At 38.9% G+C, this 19283-nt stretch overlaps 1 non-coding gene across 1 annotated transcript; it reads left to right on the top strand.

Moving 5' to 3' along the window:
• The first annotated feature begins 15124 nt into the window (after positions 1–15124).
• LOC111822864 (U6 spliceosomal RNA) lies at positions 15125–15231 on the top strand. Its single transcript, XR_002825959.1, has one exon. It is a non-coding gene; the product is annotated as a U6 spliceosomal RNA (small nuclear RNA).
• The last annotated feature ends 4052 nt before the right edge of the window (positions 15232–19283 follow it).

The following is a 19283-nucleotide window of genomic DNA, read 5'->3' as shown; positions in this document are numbered from 1 at the left end:
CATAAACTGTATATATGTTATATATGATAAGCGCTAAGTAAATACTAAAACTGTTGCTGTCAAGTTGATTCCAATTCATAGCAACCCTATAGGCCAGAATAGAACTGTCCCATAGGGTTTCCAAGGAGAGCTGATGGATTTGAACTGTTGACCTTTTGGTTAGCAGCCGAGCTCTTAACCACTGCACCACAAGGGCTCCAAGTAAATATTAGTTATGCTAAATAAGGTTATTCTAATCTTTACCTGTTTTCTTCTTTATCTGTTCCATCTGGGAAAAAGCTGATTACTGTTTTTAACTGAAATGACTACTTAGGTGAGAAAATATTTGAAAACTTCTTGACAACAGGATTCATAATTACTTTATTATTCCCTATAGTTTGTAGGAAAAACCCAGGCATAGACAGTGGCTAGAATATTTTTGTCGATTGCTTGGCTCATTAGGCTCATTAGCTCATCACACTTATGAAGAGCAAAACTGTCCATAGATGCTCTCAGGGGCAGCAATACAACATTGCCAAAGTAATATTATTAATTGGGCCACTGAGGCCAAAAGAAATTTACATGTGTAGCAGGGATCATAGCTTAAGTAGGAATCAAAATCTGATATGTTAATGCATGTCTAGTTAATTATATATATATAAATATTTAGGAGGGTATTTACACTGAGTCTCTGGGAAAGGCATCATCCTAAAGAACCCTCCCCCTCCAAAAAAAAAATCAAACCCATTGCCATCAGGTCGATTCTGACTCAGCCACTCTATAAGAAAGAGTAGAATTGCCTGTAGGGCTTCCAAAGAGCAGCTGGTGGATTCAAACTGCCAACCTTTTGGTTAGCAGTCAAGCTCTTAACCACTGTGCCACCAGGGCATCCCAAAGAAAGAAGGAGTCAATTTCTGCAAGTTCAGTTCATTACAAAAACCTGAAGGACCAACCGAGAAATGAACCTGAGTGCATCATCATGTCACAGGTGGCCCTCTGAGATCTACCTATAGTCTGTATCCTATGAACTCCTTCCTGGTTTAGAGAGAGGCCTGTAAATAAAAGTGGAAGGATCTGTGTCATGAAACTATCGTGGCAGATCACAAGAATGCTAATTGGTAAACTTACGATAAGGTAAAACCCTAGGGGAGAAATAAGTCTCTGGCTCTCTGTCCCTCACGTTTTACCACAGACCAAATTGCAGCTTTTGGAATATGCCTCTGTGTTGGCAGTGTGTCTGGGAGAGCGGTGGTATTTGCACAGGGGAGTTGAGAGTCCATCAGGAAGACTCGTGCCCAGAGGAGTGCCAGAACTCCATTGATGTGTCGTCCTGGCAGAGTCTGCAGTGCTTGGGCGATGTGGCCGTGACCACAGAGGAGACCCAGGCCCAGCAGCAGTGGTTGTGTGCCCCAGAGGTGTGGCGAGCAGCCCTAGGAAGTGCTGGTGAACGCATACAATGTCCAACTAAACTCGCTTGGGACAACGCTACAAAATATTGGGGAGGGAGCAAAGTTTCCAGATGACATGGATATGTATTGGTAGGTGGGGGCAAAAAAAAAGTGAAATAGGGTAAATTTCCGTCAAAATGACCTTTATCCTGAGGTGGGAGCCACCTGAGGAAACCTGGATAATGATTTAGCAACCAAGCCTTGTCGTCTGTGTGAATTGTTGTTGATAGGTACCACTGAGTAGATTTTGGCTCATAGTGACCCCATGTGACAGGGTATAACTGCCCCATAGGGTTTTCTAGGCTGTCATGGCTGCAATCTTTATGGGAGCAAATCGCCAGGTCTTTCTCCTGCTGAGCCACTTGGTGTGTTTGAACCACCAACCCGTCAGTTAGCAGTTGAGTGCTTAAATGTTGCACCACCAAGGTGTTTATGAATGGGAGGGTAAATTTCTTGAACCTGGAGAACCATAATGTCAAATCTTCCTGCCTGAAGTCCACTCATGCAGGTTAACTAGGTGGGTCTCCCTTTCGCCATTTTCATTCTGTCAGTATATCACTTACATTGCCCTTGAAATGCACCAGGGGCGAGAGAGGAGCAGTTTGAGACCGCAAGTTTGCTCTCCAGGTCATGATCCTGAAGATGGGGACATGAGGGCAAAAGGACACTGGTTAGTGCTTGCTAAGAATTCTCACCAGCTAAATCCTCCTTAAATCCCTATACGGAGAATAGCCTTAAAGTAATGCCAGAATCTCCTTCACTGTGTCTCGTTTTTGGGTTTATAGCATCAGGGTCCACGAGAATAAAGCTTGTATCAGACTTGTTAAAGCTTACGGAAGTTGTGCATTCAAACTTGAAGTTGTTAACTCTTTCTTAAGCATTAAAACTAGTATTATAATGCAGGGACTCCATCTCTGAGAATGTGTTTACCTTAAAGTCTATTTTGTCTGATGTTAATAAAGTAACTCAGCTTTCTTTTAGTTAGCATTTGGCGGTATATGTTTTCCATCTTTTTACTTTCAACCTGTTTGTGTATTTTGGATTGAATATTTTTCTTATACCATCATATAGCTGGATTAAGTAATTATTATATGTAACAATATAATTGGATTTTTTTCTGTCTTGTTTTGTACCTTTATTTTCTGGCCTTTCCCACATACCATTTTTCTTTCCTTTTTTGCCTTCCAGGTTGACTTTTTTTTCTCATTCCATTTTTTTTGTGTGCTTTTTGGTAGCTGTTCATTGTATTTCCTGTGTTTTGGTTGTCCTATGAATTGTAGCATGCACATTTTAGTAAAGTCCAAAGTAATAAGTACCTTTATCCTCCTCTCAAACAATACATGAATCAAAAGACTTTACCTCCAAGTACCTTAATTCAGCTTATACATAATTCATATCATGCATTAAAATTTAATGTTTTTTTTTAAGAAAAGATTTGGGTTTTAGAACTGTTTTAGATTTACAGAAAAATTGAGAAGACAGTACAGTGAATTCCCATATATCCCACACCCAGTTACCCTGTTATTGACACCTTACATTAGAATGATATATTTGTTATAATTAATGAACCGATATTGATACGTTATTATTAACTAAAGTCCCTACTTTATTCAGATGTTCTTAGTTTTTTACCCAGTGTCCTTTCTCTCTTCCAGGTTCCCAGGATTTTGTTGTCATGTCTCCTTAGGCTCCCCCTTGACTCTGACAACTTCTCAGACTTTCTTTGTTTTTTGATGACCTTGACTGTTTTGAGGCATACTGTAGAATGTTCCTTTACTGGTATTTATCTGGTGTTTCTCTTGTGGTTAGAGTGGGGTCATGGATTTTTGGGAGGAAGACCACAGAGGTAAAGCACCATTTGCATCACATCATATTAAGAGTACATGCTATCAGCCTGATTTATCACTGTTGATGTTGACCTGGATCACCTGGCTATGGTAGTGTTTGTCAGGCTTCTCCACAGTAAAGTTACTCCCTGCCTCCACCACCCTCCATTCTCTACTATTTTGAAAGATGTCATCTAGCTCAGAAAACACCTGAGGAGTAGGGAGTTATGCTTCTTCTCCTTGAGGGTGGAGTATCTAATTAAATAATTTCAAATTATTCTGCACAAGAAATTTGTCTCTTCTCTAGCATTTATTTATATCCGTATGGACTTGTGAGTATCTAATTTATACTTTGTGTTATAATCTAATACTTCTTAATTTCTTTTATTAATTTTACTACTCAAATGGTTCAATCATTTACCCTTTTCTTTCTGAAAACTGTGGGTCCTTTTTTTTGTCTGTTTTTTTTTTCTGCTTACTCTTGCTTATATATTCTGTTTCCTTGTGTGTGTTGTGATTTTTTGACTATCGTTTACTCTTTATTTATTTACTTTGTAAAATACTTTACATTTGTGAATTCTTTAAGTCCTGAGCTGAAGGTAGCTTCTTCCAGGGAGGGTTCTTTTTTGTTTATATCAAGTGTCTGCGGGTCTCACTACTCTAAATTTTAAATGAATCCCCTCCCCGTTTCAGATACACTGAGTATAAAGATTTGAGACAAATCTCTCTCTCTTGTTCACTGAATGGAGAACACTTTTATGTCTATTTTACTCTCATATTGAGGGTGAAGCTTTTTTTATTTCTTGCTTTATATTTGAAACCAACATATTAGACTTTTCATATTGAGAGAGCACTGGGCATTATCTCTTATCACCACAACCCTCTGAAACTTCAAATTCAAAGTCAGTTTTACTTCATTTCTTACCTCCCTCCAACTCCTACCTTTGCTTAAATCTTAGATTATTCTTTCTTTCACTACAGATCCTGGATATATATAAAAGTGTATTTGCATTTAATCTATCCATTTAATTAATCTGCCTATTTAGTTTCATTGGTCATACTTCTGGGGGAAAAACAAAACGAAACGAGTAGCAGTGACTCTCTGTGGACTAGAATTCGGATTTGTGCATCACTTTTGTAAGGCTGCTTACAGATCTGTCTCTTAAATGCAGATCTGCTTTTGGAGTGCAGATAAATTCATAGAACTAGATGTGCTTGTTTCTTCCTTTTGAAATGTTGACATGACCTATGTATAATAGATGAAACATATGATAGATGAAACAGATCTTGCCTTTATCAAAATCTTGGTTGAATTTCAGCCTTGCTAAAGAGGATGTAGATTTTATTTCTGACAATCCGAAGTGATGATACCAATGTGCATTGAGAATATTTACTTTTCTCATCTTATTTTTCTCTCCAGTAGCCCTTTTAATGGAGTTTTATTCCCTTTATGAGGGTGAGGATTCTGTTCACTACTTGCGAGTTTAACTGATTTAAGATACTAACACTCTCACATCTCCAGTCTTTGGAATCAGGCTGCCATTTACTAGCTGTGAGTTTGGACAATTTGTAAAATTCCTTATTTGTAAAATGGAAATAAAAATGACATCTACCTCATAAGTTTTCAGTGGGTGTTAAATGAGTTGAAATTTCCAGGACGCTAAAGTCGTGTCTGAAGGATAGGAAATGTTAGCCATGATGATGTTGATGATAATTAAGATGTATCTGGGAAGACAAAGTTGAAGAACAAAATGTTTACAAGGCCAAGTCTTACTGTAACATTTTTCTTATGCTTCTTTGTCTTGGAGTTTATTTGTACTCAGAATACTAATCTTGATATTTTAAGATTTACGTTTCTACTGATAGAGTTTCTAATACTTAAGTTTCTGTAGAGATAGGTCAGGTTTAATCTATATTTTTATTTTTAATCACTTGAGTAGAGTGAGAGTACTTTAGTTATTTCTTCCTTAACTTGATCTTCTTTCCACCTTCACTATAGAATCATCACTTACTTTTTACACCTAACATTTTTGAGAAGTCAGCCTAACTTGTCCATTTTCTAAAATTGAGAAATTGGATAATAATGATAATCCCTTTAAAAATTTTAATTTCTTTCTAGGAATTAAGTTTAAAGGCTTTACCACATAAGCTCCCTAAAAAATTGGCCTCAATCTCAATTTCTACTTTAATTTCTTGTTACTCTGTCCCTTGTAATCCAGGCTGTTCATGAGTCCCTGAATGCACCTTGATTTTCATGCTTTGTCTTTAAGGCTTTGTTGGATCTATTGCCTTTACCCAGAATTCCTTCCTACGCATTCCTACTTTCCAGATTGACTCCTCTCTGGCTCCAGACTTGTTCCCTTGAATCTATTCTTCACACTGCAACTAGAATGATCTTTGTAAAATGCAAATTAGTCATATCAGTCCACTGCTTAAAGCCCTTTAGTGGCTACTAGTTGCTCTAAGGAATAGAGTCCTTAATATAGTTTATAATACATTCTTCATCTTTCTGGGTTCGTCTCTCTTCAGCTTGCCTCTTCACTCACAGTGTGTTGAGTCACTCCAGCTCTTCTAGATGCTGTTTTCTCCGTCTCATATGGCCTTCCAGTCTCTTCCATGTATCCTGAGCACAGGACAACATCTATTCAATTCATCTCTCAGATTTATTGTTGCCAGATTAGAAAAAATACAGGGCACTTACTTACATGTGAATTTCAGATAACCAGCACATAATTGTTTAGTTTAAGTACATCCTATGTATTGCCTAGGACATACTTATACTCAAAATATTTGTTGTTTATCTGAAATTAAAATTTAGATTGGCATCCTGCATTGTTATTTGCTAAAATTTACTAAATCTAGCAAAGTTACTCAGATTACAGCCTTCCCTTAGGACCAAGTCCAGGTGTTCTCTTAATAATCTGTACTTCGTGGCACTAACCACAGTATATTGAAATGGTTGTTTATCTGTTTGTCTCTTCTACTATATTGTTTGTTCTTTGGGGACAAGGGTCAGGTCTTTGTCACTGTATTGTCTACAGCAATTAGTGCAGTGAGCATAGAACCTAAGCAATAGAAATTATTGAATAAAGATTAAATGAATGAATGGATAGATGAATGGATGTATGGACAAATGAATGAATGAATATGTAAGGCTCATATCAAATACCTCTTCTCTAAAACTTTCCCTGACATCCTCCCAGGCAAAACTATTTGGTAATTATCTCTGTTTTGGTAACACTTTTTACATATTTCTTTCATAGCTCTTATCATGCGTGTTCCATGCAAAACAGTTACAAGTCTTTGTTTACATGTATGTATATCTTCCGCTCTTGTAACCATTCAGTATCTTCATCATCTCACTATACTTCCTACCTTCCTCATTGACTTATGTCTTAGTTATCTAATGCTGCTAAACAGAAATACCACAAGTGGATGGCTTTAACAAACAGAAATTTATTTACTCAAAGTTTAGGAGCCTGGAAGTCCAAATTCAGGGTGCTGGCTCTAGGGGAAGGCTTTCTCTTTTGGTAGGCTCTGAAGGAAGATCCTTTGTTTTTCTAGCTTCTGTTCCTGGGTGATCTTCATGTAGCTTGGCATCTTTCTTCCCCTGTTTCTTCTTTCTCACTTGCTTGTTTAATCTCTTTTATATCTCGAAAGAGATTGACTCAAGATACAGCCTACACTAATCCTGCCTCATTACCATAACAAACACAACCCATTCACAAATGGAGTTATAACCACAGGTAGAAGTTAGGATTTACAACACATATTTTTTGGGACACAGTTCAATCCATAACATTCCACACTTTGACCCCCAAAATTCATGTCCGTCCCAATACAAAACTCATTTACCCCATCACATCATCCCAAAAGTCTTAAATCAACTGCAAGTCCAACATCTCATCTTCTGAATCATCTAAATCAAATATGAATGAGACCTTAGGCACATTCCATCCCTGGACAAAATTCCTCTTCATCCGTAAACCGATGAAATCTAGATTACAAGTTATCTGTTTCCAAAGTACAATGGTAGAACAGGTACAAGGTAGACATTTCCATTACAAATGGGAGAAATTGGAGGGAAAGAAAGGATAATGGGCACCAAGCAAGTCCAAAACCCAGCAGAACAATTTACATTAGCTCTGAAGTCTTGAAAATAATCCTCTGTTCTCTGAGGCCGTCTAGGCAATGGCCCTGCACTCTAAACTCTGGGTGTTGACCATGCTCTCGGGTTTCTGGGTGGAGGCCCCTTGGTCCTGGACTTTAGCTCCACCTTCCAGGTCCACTGGGACGGTAACTGTGCTCCCTTGGCTTTCTTGTTCTCCTAGTCCATCCGAGTGGCTACTCCACCACCTTGGTCCCAGGAAGCCTCTTTCTTCTGCCCCTTGGGTATGGAAGCCCCACCCCCTCAGCTTTGGATGAGGCTCCATCTCCCTGGCACATCTTAACAGCAGCCCTGCACTCTAAAACTGAGTTGGCAAAGATCCAACTCTTTGAAACCTGGGAGATTGTTGTCCCACGCTTTGAGATCCAGGAAACCATGGCCCCACTCTTTGAAACCAAGAAGACCCTGTTCCGTGCTCCTTCCAACAGTTCTGCTGTCTCTCAGCTGCTCTAGGGAAGGTCCTTTTCTTTTCTTGGAGGACAACAGATGTAGCTTCTTTGGTCTGTTTCCTGCCTGTAGAATTCCAAGAGGCAGACTATATTCTCTCCTTCCATTCTTTCTCTGTCCCCTTCAGTCTAAGCTGCTGAGTTTTCTGCTGTGGTAGTTGGTTAGATCCATCAGTCACAGGCTTTATCTCTTTAACAAAAGATTGTGTAGCCATGTCCTTGGTGAACATTCTAGGACACATGTCCCTAATGTGTACAAGGGAATTTTCCAAATCTTTGAGTTTTGTTTTCATTTTGCACAGTTCATTTTTAAGTCCATCTCTTTCCTCTCACATTTTACTGTAAGTGGCAAGGCGAACCCACACAGCCCCCTTAAGATCTTGCTTTAAAATCTCATCAGCCAGATATCCAAGTTCATCACTTATAAATTCTACCTTCCACCAAACATTTGAACATAGTTCAGACAAGTTCTTTGCCACTGCATAAAAAGCATTGCCCTTCCTCCATTGTCCAATCACATGTTCATCATTTTCTTTCAACACCTCACCAGAAGCATATTTAATGTCCACATTTCTAGCAACATTCAATTACTGGTGCCATATGTATTCTCTAAGACAATAGAAACTTTCTCTATAGCTCTCCTCACTTCCTTCTGAGCCCTCACCAGAATTGCCTTTGATATCTGTATTTCTAATAACAGTATCTTCAAGGCAATCTAGGCTTTTACTATTAAAAAAAGAAAAATTGCTGTCAAGTTGATTCCTACTCATAACAACCCTATACGACAAGGTAGAACTGCCCCATAGAGCTTCCAAGAAGCGCCTGGTGGATTTGAACTGCCGACCTTTTGGTTAACAGCCGTAGCATTTAACCACTACATAATGTTAGGCACCTGTAAACACTTCCAGCCTCTACCCATTACCCAATTCCAAAACAACTTCTATATTTTAGGTATTTGTTAGAGCAGCATCCCACTTCTTGGTACCAAATTCTTTCTTAGTTATGTAGCACTGCTGTAACAAAAATAACACAAGTGGATGGCTTTAACAAACAGAAATTTATTTTCTCACAGTTTAGAAGGCTAGAATCCTGAATTCAGGGTGCCAGCTCTAGAGAAGGCTTTCTCTGTTGGCTCTGGAGGAAGGTCCTTGTCTCTTCTAGCTTCTGCTCCTGGGTAATCTTCAAGTAGCTTGACATCTCGCTTCCTCTGTTTCTCCTTTCTCACTTGCTTGTTTAATCTCTTTTATATCCTAACAGAGATAGACTCAAGAGACAGTTTACACTAATCCTGCCTCATTAACATAACAAACACAACCCATTCACAAATTAGATTATAACCACAGGTAGAGGTTAGAATTTACAATACATATTTTTTGGGGACACAATGCCATCCATACCCATTGCCATCGAGTCAATTCTGACTCATAGAGACCCTATAGGACAGAGTAGAACTGCTCCCATAGGGTTTCCTAGGAGCAGCTGGTGGATTCGAACTGCCGACCTTTTAGTTTAGCAGTCAAACTCTTAACCACTGCACCACAGGACTCCAATTCCATCCATAACAACTTGTTAATTACTAGTAATCAGTTGTCATCAAATTTATTATGACTCATGGCAACCCCATGTGTGCCACAATAGAACTGTGCTTCCTGGGATTTTCAGTGGCTGATTTTTTGGAATAAATCTCAAGCTTTACTTCTGAGATACCTCTGGATAGACTTGAACTTCCAACGTTTTGGTTAGCAGCTGAGAGCATTAAGTGTTTCCATCTCTCAATAACTGTGATTAAAAGAAGGAATATACAGTACACTCTTTGGGTGGGAAGTATTTAGCTGAATATACACTTGATATGCAATTATTGACAAAGAATAGGCTTTTCAGTTATGTTAATAGGAGGAGGGTGCCTGCTAGATAATCTCTTGAATGATTTGTTCAAATTTGCATATCCTATTTTAATAAAGATACAAACCAAAGATTATCCAGAGAAAAGTGCCCATGATAGTAAGAGCTAATGCTATGTGCCAAGTACTGTGCTGTATGTTTTATATGCATAATCTCAAATAAATTTCAAACTGCCTTATGAAATAGGCACTAATATCTCCATATCTACATATTAACGATGTGAAAAGCAAGCTTAGAGATGTCCCCATGTTCCTATATATTGTAAACTGTAAAAAACATGTAAGTTTCCCCACTAAGAAATCCCAAGATTTTTTAAAAAATCCCATACCGTATAGAAAAAAAAAAAAAAAAAGGTTGAAGGAAAAGGGCTTGTCTAGCATGAAGAGAACAGATGATACATTTTCTTAGTTATTTGGAGGATCAGACGTTTTGTGTGATTCCAGAGAACAAAATTATGGCCAATGGGAGACATATTTAGTTAGATAGAAATGGGAATTTTCTAACGCCTAAGGTTATTAAGAGTAAATAAATTATTTGGAATTAGAATCATTGGAATTAATGTCATTGGTTTGAGACTCTCTAGAAGAGAACTTCCCACATTCCTGGAAGATTTAGGAAGTGACACAGAACATGTAATGGTACAGAGAGGATTTAGCAGGTAGTTTACATGTATAGATTACATGACAGAAATTTAAAGATTAAAAAGAAAAAATAGAAATTTGGGCACCTTAAAAGATGGTGAATTTAGTGATTTTTATCTGTAAAGAGTTCCCTGACTGAAACTTCAGAGCTTTTTGTTATCTTCCGTTGAACTGGTACTCATTAGCTCATTGCCGTCGAGTAAATTCTGACTCATAGTGACCCTATAGGACAGAGTAGAGCTGCCCTATAGAGTTTCCGAGGAACAGCTGGTGAATTCGAACCACCAGCCTTTTGATTAGAAGCCCAGCTCTTAACTACTAGCCACCAGGGCTCTGTAGAACTAGTAGTAGCTGGGAAAAGATACCATGTTAAAGCTACAAACATTTTTAATCTCTGAGGTAAGGATTAAATACCCACATTGTACAAACTGTTGCTTTGTTTTTGGTAACATTCTAAAAGGATTCTTAATCAATAGAAAGTAGGCCTCCTGTTGTTCTTTGGGGGAAACTGTGAAGTAAAACATTCACTTTAATGAAGAGGTTTTAGACTGAGAAGGGAAGTGTTACGTTAGGATTGTACCTAGTTGTGCATTGGTGGGACAGAAGATCATCTCTACAAGTTTACTACTTGTGAGGGAGAAGAATGCTGCTTTTCTCCATGTGGATTTAGACTGTACTTTTTTGTAAGAGTTGCTTGCCACGTTTTTTCTTAAGATTCACTGATCGGAGATATGAAGTTGTGTTCTAGAAGGCTGCAGGGAGGAATAGTACTAGACTGAGGTAGTTTAAGTTCAGTTTGTACTGTGACAATAATGACTTCCATATGAGGTTAAAGGTGAAAAACTGAGACTTTGTGGGATGCATTAATGTTGAAATATTACATTCTGATGGGATTGTATTTTTGGAGCCACTAGAAAAGAGTGTGTTTCTCTCCTGATGTTTCCGAATGGACTCTAAAATCCCTCTCTCTATGATCCCATGAAGAGGCAAATTAAGGGCCTAAGGCTGGGGCCTCTCTTTGGTCTCAGTGATTGAGACCTGGTTCTGAGGACACACTTTCCTTTAGGGTCCTCCCATTGGTTGGGTTATCTAATCCCTGTCACAAAGAAGCAGGATGGGGGACTGGAGAGGGAGGCAGGGCTCTGTCTAAATATCTAAGTATGGAGGCACCATCCCAAGGAGGATTGGCTACAGACCTTGGGCTCTGCGAGGAGCCACATAAGCTGTTAGTTCATAAGCTACTGTGTTGTAACACTGTCATGTATAGTAATGTAAACTTAAAAACAAGTCTCATCCAAAGTTACTGCCTTAGGCTGGGTTCTCTAGAGAAGCAAAACCAGTAAAGCATATGAATATATATACAGAGAGACTTATACAAGGAAACGACTCATGTGGTTGTAGAGGCTGGAACGTCTCAAGTCTGTGGATCAGGGTAGGGGCTGGGGAACCCAAGATTGGCAGGTCAGAGAGCAGGGTTATTGTACACAGGTTGTGACGACTGACGAGTCCCAAGATTGGTAGGCAAGACCGCAAGGCTTCTCCTGATTCACGTAGCTGCAGAGGCTGGCAAACCCAAGATTGGCAAGTTAGAGAGCAGGGCTCCTGCTTACGGGCTGTGAAGAGAGAAGAGTCCCCGGATCGGCAGATAAGCTGATAGCTCAAGTCCCAAGAACCAGAGGTCAGAAGAACAAGAGGTAGCCAGAGGATCCAGAGTAAGCAAAAAGCCAGAACTTCTGCTTATATTTGGATGCAGGCCACAGGCCCAAGGAAACTCCCTTTCAGCTGACTTGCTACTCACAACAGATCCCATCATGGGAGTGATCACATATAAACACTGAGAATCATGGCCCAGCCAAGGGGATACACTATCTTAACCATCACAGTTGCAAACTTCTTAAACCAGTACAATGAGGGTGGTACAAAAATATCAACTTTCCTTTCCTGGTCAATTCAGACGCTAGATGCCAGTGCAGTCATTTCTCTCTCATCCCCATTCGCCCAGTGCTAGGTCAGCAGGTACTGGTCCCTTCTCTATTTCTTAGGTCTGATAATTCAATGGAATGCATCAAAAACTGCAGAGAAAGGGTTATCTTTCATCTAGAAGGAAAAAGGATACAAACAGAAAGGGGAAGTCTGGGAAGGGTCTTGGCACAGAGCTTCCATGTCCCCAGGGGACGTATTCATCCTCTAGAGAGCAAAATGTTTACTCTCTCCAACTCAGAAGCTCCAGTGAGCCCCTGTCTTCCAAGGCCTTTTATTGGACTCACCCAAGTGCCCTCCAGAGGCTTAGGCAGTATTGGGCCCCCAGGTGATCCCTCTTGGTTGGGTCTGTGCCCACACAATGGCCTCAGGTGTGGTTCTGCTCTCAGAAACCAAGATCAAAGATCAAAGTGTTTACTGCAAAGGAATTCCACATCTCACATGTGGTAAAGGATAGGCAAAAACAGTTCTTCCTTATAAGCTTCCCCCTCACCACCCTAGGAAAGTGGAGAGGTAATAGATTACCCCACGTTGGTGGGTAGTTCCAGAATGTCCAGAGGGCATGATGAGAGGCAGGAGCACAGAGAACAGCACTGAGGAGGCAGAAGAAGGCAGAGGTAGAGGCACAAGCCTAATGCAGCAAAACCCATGAGTTGTCACCATGTCTTATGACTCGTTGGGAAATACTAGGGGAATGTGGTGGCCATGAACATGTGGCCATGAAAATATTCTACTCAGATATCTTGCTGAATTGGGTATAGTTGACTGACAGACCAACTGTCACCACTCTGGTTTCACTTCTGAGATTTGGGCCAAAGCCTTGATTCTGCCAGGATGTTCCCATCTATTGTCTGAGTGCAACAGGGAGACTTGTACCAGCCCATCCCCAGGATGCAGCACTCCTCTGATGGGTGACTCTAGTTTGAGGACATCCCATCAGTCTGGCCAAAAGTTTCTTAAAACTGAGCAGCAGTTTGAGACTCTTCTCACCTAATCCTTCTTCCTTCTCTCTCTCGTCTTTCACAGGAGTCTAACTTGCAACACAGTCTGACGACTCTACCTACCTACCTTCTTCCCTTTCACTTTCGCAGGTGATAGATCTCTGGCCCATCGAAGCCCCTCTTAAGGTCTTGGAGGGCCAGAACTAACACAGGGGCTGTGAATGTTAGCAAAAATGGCAGATATAGGCTGAGAACCCTTGTAATTTGAGTGTTGATATTAACGTTATGTAATTGAGTTGCAAAATTTTAGTTGCCTATACAAGTGTGTTAAGTGCATTGGATTTAAAAGCCACTTACAACAGAATCTGAGCTACTTCCAGCAGGGAAAGGCTGGGGAGGGGATGTTATTGATATCCTCAGTGTCAGTGGAGAAAGGGACGTATGCCTGTGATGAAAACAAGGACAGAGATGAGGAAAAGAAAATATATATAGATGCCAAAATCCTGGGAGAAGAGCTGGCATAAGAGAGGGGATAGATGCAGAGAGAGTGAGAATAAAGAGGTTCAGAAAGAACGGCTTCAAGGTGTAGTATAACCTAGACTGAAGCAGAGTTAAAGCAGACGAAAAAGCAAGGTAAAATCCAGGACACGTTGTTGTTGTTGTTAGGTGCCTGTGCACAACAGAACGAAGCACTGCTCAGTCCTGTGCCATCTTCGCAATAGTAGCTATGCTTGAGCCCATTGTTGTAGCCACTGTGTCAATCCATCCTGTTAAGAGTCTTTTTTAACTAGGGACATAGATGTAAAAATACAGCTACCAGCAAAAATGCAGAAATAAAGGACAAAAATTGAGTGGGATATGTGTAGTATGAGCCTGTAAGCTCTCTTCAGGTCCCTTGCTTGTGACTATAAGCAAAGAAATTGCAGGATTTGATAATCCAATCATTCAAGGCAGGAGTTACAAGGACAATGTAGGTCAAATAAGACCAAGGCCAGGATTAAGGCCAATATGAAGAAAAGAAAGCAAATGAAGTGTTGTTATATATGGTCCTAGATACATCCTAGTCTGAACTACCATGGTTGATTCACACTCTGTCTCTTCCTATTAATAAAAGGTGAAAAGAGTCTTAAGGAATTACCATCAGTATCAAAACCTTTAAACTAGATTCATACATTATGATGACTAACCATTCAAGACTTCTAACACTCCCTGATATCAACCAAAGGAAAATGTAAATGAGAATGATTAAATGTATTGTGTTTCTTAGAAATGTCAAATACATATTTGTAAGGTATAAGTGGATTACCTGTACAAAATAATGATGTTCAGTTGGATCTTTGCCTTATTAATAATTTTCTGCCCAATAGTAGATGGGCTTATTCACCTATTAACAATTGTTCTCCCAGGGTTCACTTTTCCACCAGGAGCCATATATTTGAATGCTTTGTTGTAGTTAATTGCCTTAGAGTTGTCTCCAACTCATGGAGACCTTATGTATAACTGAAAGAGACAATGCCTCCATGATTATTGGTACGTTTGAGTCCATTGTTTCAGCTATGTATTTGACTACTAGATAGTCAGAATCAGGTGATTTTCAAAGTACTGCTAATTAACTCCTACAAGAATTTAGCTCAGGCAGTGAGAAAATCAGATGGAAAAGTAGTCACTTAAGCATAGAATGGCAATAAAAATTTCCACTTTACTTGATTTTATTTGAAAAACGGTAATGTCTAACTTACAAGGGGTATAGCAAAGAAAAAATGAAGTATTATATTTGAAAAACCTAATAGATGGTGCTCGCTTCGGCAGCATATATGCTAAAATTGAAACAATACAGAGAAGATTAGCATGGCCCCTGCACAAAGATGACACACAAATTCGCGAAGTGCTCCATATTAAAAAAAAGAAAGATTAAAAAAATATTTAATAGATGCCTGACATATAGTTAAGACTCAAGATATTGTTGCTATTTACTCATTGGGAGTTAAAACATTGTGGTATTGTTAATAAAGATGAGTTGAAGAAGGAAGCGAACATGGTGGATATCTAGGGAAAAACACAAATGTACAAAATGAGAAAGTATAGAAGAAATCTAAATCTATATTACCAATGCAGAACAAGACATAAATTAAATCATAAGTAGACCTGCAAGAAGAATGCATGTTTTGTGAAAAAAAATTTACAGTTTCATAAATATATGTGAATTGAGAAGACAGGGAAGGAAGGTTATAAGCCCCTTGAGAGAAATTGAAATGAATTCAGTGACAGAAGAGGCAAAGTCAGGAAGAAAAATGAATGCCTTATTTGTGTTAGTGCTCACTGGGGAGATCTTGAAGATGTAGTAGAAGGTGAAAAGTTTCCCAGAGGGAGATGGTTAACTGCTAAAACCAAAGACCTGGAAAATCATTTACATAGGTAACATCTCATTATAATGAAACCTACAGTTTCTCCAGATTGTTTTATTGGGGCAAATTTTGGTTGAGATGATTTCAGGTGTGAAAATTCCTGCAGACTGATAGATGTGAGGATGACAGTCAATGGATACTTGCACATTAAAAGCCATGGACAGTAATCAGGAATATAGAAAACCCTTTATGTTTATAATAAGTGCATCACGCATTATTTATTATAGAGAAGTAGAATAAATTTTGTAAATATACAAAAAAGAGAGGGATGCATTATAAAATTCCTATGATGAAATATTATAAAAATGTGCTGATAAAAGTAATAATGTCAGTAAATGCATAGGATGTAATATTAAATAATAGACAATTACATCTATGGAATAATTAAAATTATAAAAAATAAAATAGAAGAGAAGGAATAAGACTGGGCAGATCCATTAAAAATGTTGAAAATAATCATCTCTGATTGGGTGTTGACAATACTGGTCATTTCGATATTCTTCTTCATACTTCATTGAATTTTCTAAAATTAGTATATACTTTTTCATAAGCAGATAGATGTTGAACATGAATTTATATTTTAGCAAATAAATGTAACATTTTAAAAATCAACCAGTTCTACAAGACTTAAAAGTAGAATTAATTTGCCTCATCTTTTTTCCTCTACTAAGGCAGCCACGTGCAAACCTTTTAATATCTTTTAATATCAAATATCTTCTGATATCTATAAATTTCTGTATTTCTAAAATAACTGTCATTTATTGTAGTTTGGTCTACTTCTAGGTGTTATTGCTTGAGTTATTTATATGGGAAACAAAGGTTGCTTCTTTCATTTTCTTGCTCCTATTACCAATGCAACTATTGCCTTCTTCTATCTGTCCAATATCATTATCTCATATATTTAGTTAAATGAATGTTTTGCGTTTATCCATAGTAAAGTCGTATAGGGCAATATGATCATATTTTATTTTTTTCCTTCTGCAAGTATTTGTTTCCTGAGAGGTTTAATCATTGCCTCTTTTTTTTATTGTTGTTTTCATAGGAACCTATTCCCAAACTGTCAGAGATGTAAATCTCTTCTTAATATATTTAAATAGATCAAATAAAGTCTTAGTTCAAGTTCCCCAGAAATAGAGCCTGCGAAAGGGATTTGAATGCATGCAATTTCTTAAGTGCTCTTAGGACAAGGTGGGTGATGGGAGTAGCATGGTCTTGGACAGGGAATAAGCACGGATATAATCTTTCACCTGGGGTCTAGGTTGAGCCTGAGTCCCATGGAGAGAACTGGAGCAGAGTTACCTCTGAGAAGACAGTTACCCGCAGGGGAACGAGGTGGGTGTGTGTGGAGTTTGCAGTCTCCAGGTCATGGGGCCTTCCTCTTGCCCAAGAACAGTTCTCCTCAGGAGGGAATAAATATTTGCCTTTAGCATCCATCAGCTGAAAGATGGGTACACTGATCCCATAAAGTGGATTTAGACAGAGTACAACTTCCAATACAGGTAACCCCTCAGTTTCTTTTCTCTTATATTTATTTATTTATTCTTAAATCCCCACAACTGGACCAATAAGCAACATCATGATAAACTGTGAAAATATTGAAAGATTTCGTTTTACTTGGATCCACAGTCAACGCCCGTGGAAGCAACAGTCAGGAAATCAAATGACATATTGTCTTGGAAGAAGAACAACCTGCATGCTCCTTAGAAGCGAAGATGGTGAGATTATGTCTCATGTACTTTGGACATGTTATCAGGAGGGACCAGTCCCTGGAGAAGGACATCATGCTTAGTAGAGGGTGAGCGAGAAAGAGGAAGACCCTCAATGAGATGGATTGACACAGTGGCTGCAACAGTGGGCTCAAACATAGCAATGAGTGTGAGGATGACGCAGGACTGGGCCATGTTTTGTTGCATTATGCATAAGGTTGCTATCAGTCGGAACCGACTCCATGGCACCAAACAACGCCATAACTTCCAATATGGGTAACCTCTCAGTTTCTTTTCCCTTCCTGCCTTCCTTCCTTTGGTCATCCATTTATTATTTTTTTCTTTCTTTATGCCTTCAGACACTGTTCCTGGACTCCCAAATATCAGTATCTATAGGTTGTTCTCTTGGTATGTGTGTTGTCAAAGCGAGCTCTAGGTTTTAATCATGGAATGGGCAAGTTCCCCAGCAAGGAATACTAGATTCTCTTGCTTGAGACACTTCTTTCTTGCTTTCAGCAATTTTGGAGCCAAAAAAGAGGAAATGGTCTCCTTGATCACACTTTTCAGTATATAGACGTTCATTTATACCTGCCTTTATGTTTGTTCCCCTCTTCTATTACCGTGGCTATGACCACCAGCCCAGTCTACTGCCAGAGTGATAGACAAAAAACGAGAAGAGAATCTGGGAGTTTACTTGCTTCTCAAACCAGACTTTGAACAAATGCTTTCGTTTCCAGCCCTTCCCCTGTATCCCGGCCTTCAGAAGTAACTGGTTTCCCCGGTACCTGAGTCATTCCAGGGTTCTGTGACACAAAATGTTTTGCCTTGTTGAAAAAATCTTTTCCTCTTGACTGCTGCTTAGCTTTCAATTTTATCTGGTTAGCTAACTAAGTTGCAATGTATCCTTCTGTTTTCCAGGCATAAACATCCCTTTTACATCATATCTGCTAACATTCCTTTCCCATTCATATCTCTTTTGGGCTTAATCCCCCGCTCATTCTCTCATTATAGTGGGATTTTGGGAAATAAACTCATATATTCACTCCACCGTGTTAAACTAAAAGGCACTGTTGATTTTAACAAAATACAATTTTTAACGTGCTTCATTTTCACCTGTGCTGACACAAATTGTAAAATCAATTAGCAGTTGTACTTTTAATTGTATTATAAACATCCCCAGATTATTTGTCAGGCAAGGTGAAAAGCAAAAATACAGTAAAATAAAAATGATACCATACTTCTCCTTAGTGAAAAGAGTACATCAACATCAGTGCATACTTGAATTTATGGAAAAAGAACTATCATCTGCAGTGTTGGGTTGGTTGTATTTGTGTATACACCTACTTCTCACTTATTGACTATCTCATTATCTGACATTGCACATTTACGACAATAGTAAAAAATCTACTATCCGACTATTTTGCACGTTAACAACGTACATCTGACAGTAACGAACGCCAAAGGGTAATGCAAGAGGAACACTGGCTATCGTGGTTGAAGCTATGTGTTAACTTGGTTGGGACATGATTCTCAGTGGCTTGGCAGTTATATAATGATGTAATTTGGCAGTTATACAATGATGTAATCTGGCAGTTATGTAATGTTGTAGTCGTCCTCCATTTTGTGATCTGATGTGGTCATCCTTCATTTTTGCATAATGACTTGTTCTTTAGAACCTAACCATGTTGGTAAGTGAGAAGTGGGTGTTGAAGGTGCCTCCATCCTGTGTGATGTCCTGGTTGATACTTTGTCACAGGTGTAATGTTCTTTATGTGGGACCAGGATCAGATTTGGGAACATGCTCAAAATTCTCAGCATGTGGGATTTTGTAATATGCAAGC

Source organism: Trichechus manatus, unplaced genomic scaffold (genome assembly GCF_000243295.1).
Source record: "Trichechus manatus latirostris isolate Lorelei unplaced genomic scaffold, TriManLat1.0 scaffold00220, whole genome shotgun sequence".
Lineage (NCBI taxonomy): Eukaryota > Metazoa > Chordata > Mammalia > Sirenia > Trichechidae > Trichechus > Trichechus manatus.
The sequence above is the reverse complement of the archived record's forward strand: the minus strand, read 5'-3'. Positions and strand labels throughout refer to the sequence as shown.